Source organism: Cebus imitator, unplaced genomic scaffold, assembly GCF_001604975.1.
Source record: "Cebus imitator isolate Cc_AM_T3 unplaced genomic scaffold, Cebus_imitator-1.0 Scaffold134, whole genome shotgun sequence".
NCBI lineage: Eukaryota > Metazoa > Chordata > Mammalia > Primates > Cebidae > Cebus > Cebus imitator.
Window position 1 is genome coordinate 999,510 of NW_016107449.1, and position 9,152 is coordinate 1,008,661.

Consider the following 9,152-nt stretch of genomic DNA (forward strand, 5'->3'; position numbering starts at 1 on the left):
AGGGTACGGCCGTAACAGTCAAAAGAGGAAGGTGGGCAGGAGCTGTCTCTGGGGAGTGTCTGCGCATATGAAGTGGTGTGTTAGGGGCCACGGGAAAAGGTCTGTAACTTTCGTTACTATGTTGGGGCGCTACTTAATTTTTAAATATGCCTTTATTATCCTAGCCAGCATAACCATATGAAAATAGCCTTTAAAATTCCTGTCATTGGAACCCTGTGCATTGTCAGTGGAAATGTCAAATGGAACGGCCACTGTGGAAGACGAGATGGTGGCGCCTTAGAGCCCACGCTGAGTTACCATACAGCAGCCATCCCACTGCTGAGTGTACACTCTCCAGAATGGAAAGCAGGTATGACTGCATCACTGTACTCCAGCCTGGGCAACAGAGGAAGGCCCTGTCTCTTTTTGTTTTTTTTTAAATTTTTTATTTTTTTATTGCATTTTATGTTTTAGGATACATGTGAAGAACATGCAAGATTGTTGCATAGGTACACACTATCTCTTAAAAAAATAATTGAAAGCAGTGACTCCAGCACAGATTTGGGGACACCGAAGTGTATTGCATCATGATGGAGAAGTAGTCAGAGGGTGAAAACAACGAAAACGCCCATTGACAGACGAATGAATCCACAGCCTATGGCATATGCTACGCTGATTCTCAGCCTTCAAGATGAAGGAAATTTTCATCAGTGCTACAGCGTGGATGAGCCTTGAAGACAATATGGTAAGTGAAATAAGCCAGTCACAAAAGGTCAAATACTGTATGATTCCACTTATACAAGGTGCCTAGAGTAGTCACATTCACAAAGAACACGGTGTGGGGGCTGCGGGGGGGAGGGAACGGACAGTTACTGCTAAATGGGGACACGGCCTCGGTTTAGGATGACGGTAAGTTCTGCAGATGGGCGGTGGTGATGGCGCACGGCAACGTGCATGCATTTAACGCCACTGAATTGTACACTTAAAAAGGAATACAGTGATATATTTTATATGTATTTATTACAATAAAACAGCACTTTTCTCAAAAAAATAAGAAGTAATGATGTTGGTGTACAAGCCATATAGTACCTTTAAACTTACTGGAATTATTTTTTTTATTTTTGAGACAGAGTTTCTCTCCTCGCCCAGGCTGGAGTGCAATGGCACGATCTCGGCTCACGGCAACCTCTGCCTTCCTGGTTCAAGTGATTCTCCTGCCTCAGCCTCCTGAGCAGCTGGGATTACAGGCTAATTTTTGTATTCTTAGTAGAGATGGGGTTTTAGCATGTGGCCCAAACTGACCCAAACTCTTGAGGTCAGGCGATCTGCCTGCCTCAACCTCCCAAAGTGTTGGGACTAAAACTGTGAGCCACCATGCCCGGCCTGAACTTACTGGAATTTGATGTAAGTTAGTTCTTCACTTTCTGGAAAATATAAGAACCTTAAACAATTCTGATTACAATCTGCCAATGTAGTACTGTAGTAGTATTGTTGGATTTATTTTAAATTATATATAATATACATATACTATTATGTAAGATATAAAAACATAAAATTATATATTAAACGTATATAAGCACTACAATACTTTGTTAGTGTTTTTTTTTTAAACTCAGTATTCATTTAGGTTTACTCATATACATAAAAGCATGCTCAGAGAAAAGCCTCCTCGGACTCCATCAAGGGTCAGAAGCCACTGATTGTGAGATGCATCAGTGTTTCAGAATTTCAAAATAGTAACATGTGAAAAGAAAGGAATATGCATCTTAGAATTGGAGAAATGCAATACTAAATATAAAAAATAAACTAAAAGAGAGAGAACCACAGCCTGCAACACTTCTCAGAAAATTCTTAGCATGGGTTAGTTACTAAATGAGTTTAACCTGCAGTGATGACATTCTGTGATGTTTGTGACGGTGGCGGCGGGGTGTGTGTGCACGTGTGTGCATGTGTGTGTGTGTCTGTCTAAGGGAGGCAGAGAGGGGCAGAAGGAGAAGGAGGGAGAAGGAAAATGAGAAACACTATGGACTGAGTGTTTTCAGTAGACCCGGAGTTGCATGAGTAATACAATTTACCAAAAAAATCAAAGGAGCTGCATGGCTGCCATTCTCCATGCAGCCATGTATGGACGGTGAAGGCACATGACACAGAACTGGGATGTGGATTGGCTGTTGCCAGGATCCATTTCTTAAAAGAGGGTTAAAGAAGCAACTTGAAGAATACTATGCTTCTGACCTTCCCAAGTTCACAGAAATGAACCCAGAAGTGGCAACAGGGCCAGCCCATCATTCACATTATAAATGATCCATGTAAAAATCCTTAGGGTGCAACATGAGATCTTGAGAACCCACAGAAACAAAATGGGGGAGTGACTTGCTTTTTCCTGCGCCATGGTTTTTACTACACCTCAAATTTGCTGAAATAAACCAAAAGCATAAAAACAAAAAGGGACTGCTTCTCACATTTTCCCTGTAACCAAGTGCTTCAACATGGGAACACAGTTCCTTCATTACAAAGGCTCAGAAATGACTGCATAGTCTCATGGGCAGTATCACGGTCCATCTTCGAATTAATTAACATCATAAACTCGCACACTGCCTCCTGGACCTGTGTATGACAAACAGCAACAGCTCAGTCTGGGAAACATAAAAAATATCAGTAGCTGAAATTAGTTCATCAGCGTGATGACTGATGAGAAAATGAGTCACATTTCAATCCAGCATTCCCACGCTAATATCTCAAGTTTATTCCTGGGGCCATTCGCTCTTGAGTTATTCTCTGCCAGCTAGTGATGGGCTGTGCAGACCCAGCAAGGTCAAGAAACCCAAATTGGAAGAGCGTTCACACTGCAGGGACCCTGCTGGGCGAGCCTGCTCCCTTGGGCGTGTCTGTGGTTGCCGGAGGTCAGGTGGTGACGGACCTCGTTTTTGTCCCCAGGATGCCAACAGACGGAAACTGGTTTCTCCCGGTGAATTCCTTTATGTTCTGAAGACCATGCTTTCACAAGTGAAAACACGGAACTGGGAGGTATGTTCAAGTGGTGAACATGAAGAAGAGTCTACTGTGTCGGCCTTACAGCCTTTGTGAATCAGAACCAGCAGAAAGCCAGAGGCTGGGACACGGGCAGGGCCACCTTGGCAGCTGCTCCCAGAGCCTTCTGCCCAGAGCGTCACGAGAAGTGAGCTTTGTTTTGAAACAAGGAATTTATCTTGTACAAAAAATACGTTTCTGAAAAGTTAGCTGAACCCCCAGACAGAAAGTGCAATTTAGCCCTGCTGGTGACACAGTGTTGCCAAGAGGACGCGGACAAGGCCCACAACCTGTGTTTCTGCAGCAGACCCCTCCTGCAGCTGCAAAGCTGCCCTCGATCCCTGCTTCTGAGCCATGCCCTTTCTCACAGTGGCAGGCCCAGCCCTGAGGGCCTCCAGTGCCTGTAGAGAGACTGCGGAGATGCCCCATTGCTAGGTGTCAATGCTGCTCCCTAGCACCAATCTAGAGCCAGCCCCTCCCCTGCTTGCTCCTGAGAATATCACTTAGCACACGCCTCCATCCTTGAAGAACCTTCTCCTCCTACTGAAGATGCTCCCAAGAATCCATGTAGTCCATTTTCTTGCTGCAGCAGCTAAATTCAACCCACTTCATTTGACTGTAAGTGTGCTTCTATTGGCCTTTGGCTAGTGGGCTTCAATGGAAGTGAGCCTCACCGTCCTAAAAAATAATATAGATTTTCTAAAGGTCCATGGAGCCCGTGGCTACTGTTGTCCTATATCAACAGTAAAGGTACGTGGTACAGAACTGGGATATGAACTGGCTGCTGTCATGGATGCATTTCGTGGAAAAGGGTAAAAGGTGGAATATATTATGCTGAATCATAAATGCCTACACAGTAGTCAAAATAATGTTACAGGTGATAAATTAGAGACTGAACAGAGAGTGCATTCCCCCTCCCCCCCACCCAAGTTTCCAGCCAATTTCAGTCCTGCTGAAAGACAGATGTCGCATTGCCAAATCTTCAAATTTCTCAGCAGAAACTGGTTCTAAGCATGGTGCCAGACTGACTTCAGACACTTCCTGCAACAGAGCATGTCAGTGCTCTGCATAATATAGCAATTTCTTTTTAAAGGCACAACTGAGGTCATAAGAAAGCAAGGGAAATCTTCAGGGGCTGGAATTAAGGAGGAAAATTGTATTGAAGCTTTAAGCCCAAGCTGACGCTGCCGCATCTTGGGGAGACAGGCCAGTCCTGGCCACAGGGCCTGTGTTCAGTGCCCAGGGCAGAGGAGACAAGGCCTGGGTCTCCTCGAGGAGGGAGTGGAAAACAGACCACCACACAAAGATGGGAAGTTCAGAGAATAATGTATCCAGTGAAAACTCTGAATCCAGAATCACTCTGCCCATCCGTTCAGTGAGGGAAAACACGGGGTGGTCCCGTTGGCTTGATGCTGGCAAAGTTCTATGCTGAAAACACAGCACCATGTGTATTCAGGGTTTGGGGTTTTAGTATTTGTGCAGCTAGGAAACCGCTACACTGAGGAACTAACATAAAAAATGGTGACATGTCACTGATTCTGAGGGGTACCGGCACCACACTCTCACTTCAGGAAATGCGTAACGACAGTTTTCAATTAAAGTGCCACAGAGAAAGGTCAAAATTCAAAATTTTAAAATGTACCAAGACACAGTCTGCCCTGAGCATCAGTCAGCAGAGACAGCAGCCTTCCAAGAATTTGAAGTGATGAAGTGAGTCTCTTTTAAGATATTTTAGCACACAAAGAGGCACCAAATCCACATGGGGAAAAAAAATATCAAAAGAGGCAAGACAAATTGGAATTTCCTGAAATAAAAATAAATACTGAATTTAAGACATGATGGATGAGTTAATAAGCAAACTTGAAATATCTGATGAGGGGCCTGAGCTGGAATATGGAACTGAGGATACTACCTGGAATTCAGCATAACATGGAAACTATGAAAGCCATATTAAAAGGTAGGAAGATAAAAATGAGAATGTTTCCCAATCTACTAACAAAAAATCCAGATGAATACACTGGGAATTCCAGACTGAGAGAACATTGAGAATGGGGAACAGGCAATGTCTGAAGATATTTGAGAATGTCCCAGAACTAATAAAAGATGTGAATTTGCAGATTCAGACATATATAATACAAGGTAAATTAAAGCTATCCCACACTATATATAGTACCTATACAACACTAAAGACAAAAATGTGATCTCAACCAGAAAAAAAGATTATTTCTTCTTTTTTTTTTTTTTTTGAGATTGAGTTTCGCTCCTGTCTCCCAAGCTAGAGTATAATAGCATGATCTCAGCTCACAACAACCTCAGCCTCCTCAGTTCAAGCAATTCTCCTGCCTCCGCCTCCCAAGTAGCTGGGATTACAGGTGCCCACCACCATGCCCAACTAATTTTTGTATTTTTTTTTAATAATAGAGATGGGGTTTCACTGTGTTGGCCAAGCTGGTCTCAAACTCCTGACCTGCGGTGATACGCCTGCCTTGCCTCCCAAAGTGCTGGGATTATAGTCATGAGCCACTGCACCCAGCCCAGAGAAGATAATTTCAAATTCCTACAGGGAAAAAAGCAAACCCAGAGTAGGTTCCTCAACAACAGCAACAGAAAGTTTGTTAGGCCATTCTAGCATCGCTATAAACAAATACCCGAGACTAGGTAATTTACAAAGAGGAGTGGTATATTTCGCTCATGGTTTTGCAGGCTGTACAGGAAACATGGTGCTGGCATCTGCTCAGCTTCTGGTGAGGCCTCAGGAAGCTTCCAATCATGGTGGAAGGAAAAGAGGGGCAGGCAGGTCACCTGGCCAAAGCAGGAACAAGAGTGAGCGGGGAGGTGGCATACACTTTTTTAACACCAGATTTCATGAAAACTCACTCATTACGGTGAGGGCAGAACCAAGGGACCAGTGCTAAACCATTCTTGTAGAAACTTTCCCCATGATCCAATCACCTCCCACAAGGCCCTACGTCCAACACTGGGGATTACATTCCAACATGAGATATGGACTGGGGACACACATCCAATCTATATTGGAAACCATAAGGAAATCAAAAGTAATTTCAGCATTTGTGAGAGACAAATTCTTTATCCTAGAATTCTATACCTATTTAAACTATCATTCACAATTGAGAACAAAGACTTTGTACAAAGTCTGAATTAGAACAAAATGAGAACAAAGTCTTTGTACAAAGACGGAATGAACTGCTAATAGGCCTTCATTAAGCTACTAAAGCACATTCTCCAGAAAAAAGAAAGCTGATCAGAGAAAGAAAAAATGAGGTTAAAAGCGAGTGAAGACCACGAGTGATATTTAATGAGCACTGACTATTAAAAACAACAGCAAAACTAACAACACTCATGATGGTTAATTCTGCTGGAACAAAAGTTAGAAAGAACTGAAATATGGAACAGCAACATAAGAAAAGCGGATTCTAATCTCCTTGTATCGTTAGGAAGAAGGATGGATAGTGTTAACTCTAGAATTTGCACATTAAGAAATGCATATTAAAAATTTAACAGTAACATTTAATGATAGAAATAAAATGTAAGCCAGTAGACAGAGAAAAGAAAAACAGTTCAGAGAAACTGGAGCTCCAGAATTATTTTATAATAACAAATAACTGAAACGTACACACACACGTGTGTGTGTGTGTGTGTGTGTGTGTGTGTACACTAAATCCCTCAAGGGGCTACACAAAACATGCCCACAACCCATCAGGTTGTAAACTCACAGTACGGTGTGAGTTGTAAACAAACAGTAAACCAACGCTCATTCCAGAAAGGTTTATGTCTAAGGCCTGTGGGATTCTTCACATTTTTGACAGTCTCTTGACTCCATGGTGCTTTTTTAAATCACCACGGATGTGTTGGCTTGTGGGACCCGGCATCTGGGCAGTTGGGTTTCTATTTCTTGTTGACCTGGTAGTAACACCCTCAGTTTCATCTTCAGCCTCCTGCTTCCACCCGTTTTAATCCCCTTTTCTTTAGCTCTCATGTGGCTCCCGCCTGCACCGCAGGGGAGTGGAATGGCAGCTAGTACACACTCATGGTTGTTATCAGTTTGAAGAACTGCATTTATTGCTTTTCCAGCTCCCAGCCTTGTTTTAACTTTTGCCTGCTCATTTGGTTTTTATTTTTATTTTAAAATTTGATCTTTAACTTCTAGGCTTTCCTTTTAATTTTGTCGGTTCTAGGTTTTTTTTTGTTTGTTCATTTAAACATTTATGTTAAAATCTCTTATTTCACCTATCTTTTACTTCATTGAGGCTTTGAAATTATCTGACATTTAAATATTATCCTTCTGGGCAGCGCATGGTGGCTCACGCCTGTAATCCCAGCACTTTGGGAGGCCGAGGCAGGCAGATCACTTGAGGTCAGGAGTTTGAGACCAGCCTAGCCAAAATGGTGAAACCCCATCTCTACTAAAAATACAAAAATTAGCCAGGTTTGGTAGTCCATGCCTGTAATCTCAGCTACTTGGGAGGCTGAGGCAGGAGAATCGCTTCAACCTGGGAGGGAGAGGTTACAGTGAGCAGAGATTGTGCCACAGCACACCAGCCTGGGCTACAGAGTGAGATTCTGTCTCAAAGAAAAAAAATATCCTCCTTAATTTTAATTTTCCACTTACCCCATGGTTAACATTTTTGTGTTAATCTCTTGACCTTCCCATTTTTTTTTTTTTTTTTTTTTTTTTTTTTTTTTTTTTTTTTTTTTTTTTTTTAAGACCACGTTAGGTCCCTGAGGAGATCTAGAACACTTCTTGGCAGTTTGGCTTGCAGTGGTCCTCCTGGGCCCCAGGTTCCTCTGAGGGTCACTGTTGTACCCACTGGGGGTGATTCCCTGCAGGAAGGCAGCTTCCCTGCGCAGGGTGCCTGATGTGGAATAGCACACCTCCTGGCCGTCCCACCAGCCCTTCTCGGAGATGAGCTCCCTGGGAGGGATGCACGGATTCTGGGCAAACGGTGCCCATTAGCATGTCCTGGACAGGAGGAAACAGATGGCCAGTGGAGGCCCCTGCTGCCTGCTTCTCTTCTGGTGGAATGGAAGAGGAGCCTCGGCCTAGCTCAGATGCCTTGCTCACACCTGCTGCTGCCCACTTTCTCATCTCTAGCAGGGAAGGCTCCCCCACGCCCACAGGCCTTCAGCAGCCAAAGGAGGAAGCTGCCACCCTTCTGCTGAGCAGCTGCAGGGAAGAGCCTCTTCTGCAGGCCGCACCCCCAGATCCGGGCATGCAGCAGTCAGTGTGGCAAGGGCTGGGTTCCTGGAGCTGCAGACAGATGGGCTAGGAACAGGGCTTCCAACAAAGGAGGGGTCTTAAGGGGTCACAGCTCCTTCCAGAAAAGGAGTCTCATTTCTTCCTCCTTCAGGAGCCATGTGGGAATGTAGATGATGAATCAGAAAGGTTCAGGCATTCCTGGTTCCCCCTCTCTGTGTCTCATCCCTCATCTCTGGACAAGCCCTGGTGGCATCCTCTGGCCAGCACGGAACACACTCCTGCAGGCCACAGGCTTCGCAGGCTGGGGGTCAGTGCCCAGAAGCAGTCTCAGCCTTGACGGACTGACAGGGAGGTTGGACCACCAGGAACTCAGAAGAGGTCCTATTCTACCTTCCCTGGTCATCAGCTGGGAACTGCTGACGACGAATTGTGCCTTGGCCGGCCTCCCTGCATGCCCACGTCCCACTCCACTTCCGGCAATTCCAGTGCTCTCTGACATCACTTCCCATGCAAGCTGCATGCACCCAAATCCTTGTCTCGGGGGGCTTTTGGGGAGCCCATCTAAGATACCTGGGCCCTCTTGCCAAATCCTTCCTTTATTCTAGAATCCCCTCCTGACCAAATGAGCTCCCAGGCTTCCTTGCCCACTGTCCAGCTTCTCTGCTTGTGTGCGTGAGTCAGACCTGCCCCTCACATGCTGCCGGGGCCCCCAGGGCTCAGGTATGCCTGACTTTGGGAACCGATGTGGGACTGCCTGGGACCACACTGACATGGCCTGCCAGGTCCTGGAAGAGCCACTGCTCTGGACACCACAGCATCAGGCCCACCGGGCCACAGATCCACCCCAGCAGCAGGGCCAGGCTGGGGCTTCCAGAGAAGGAGCTTTTTCTGGTGTACCTTAATAGGACTTAAGCTTCAGAGTTTG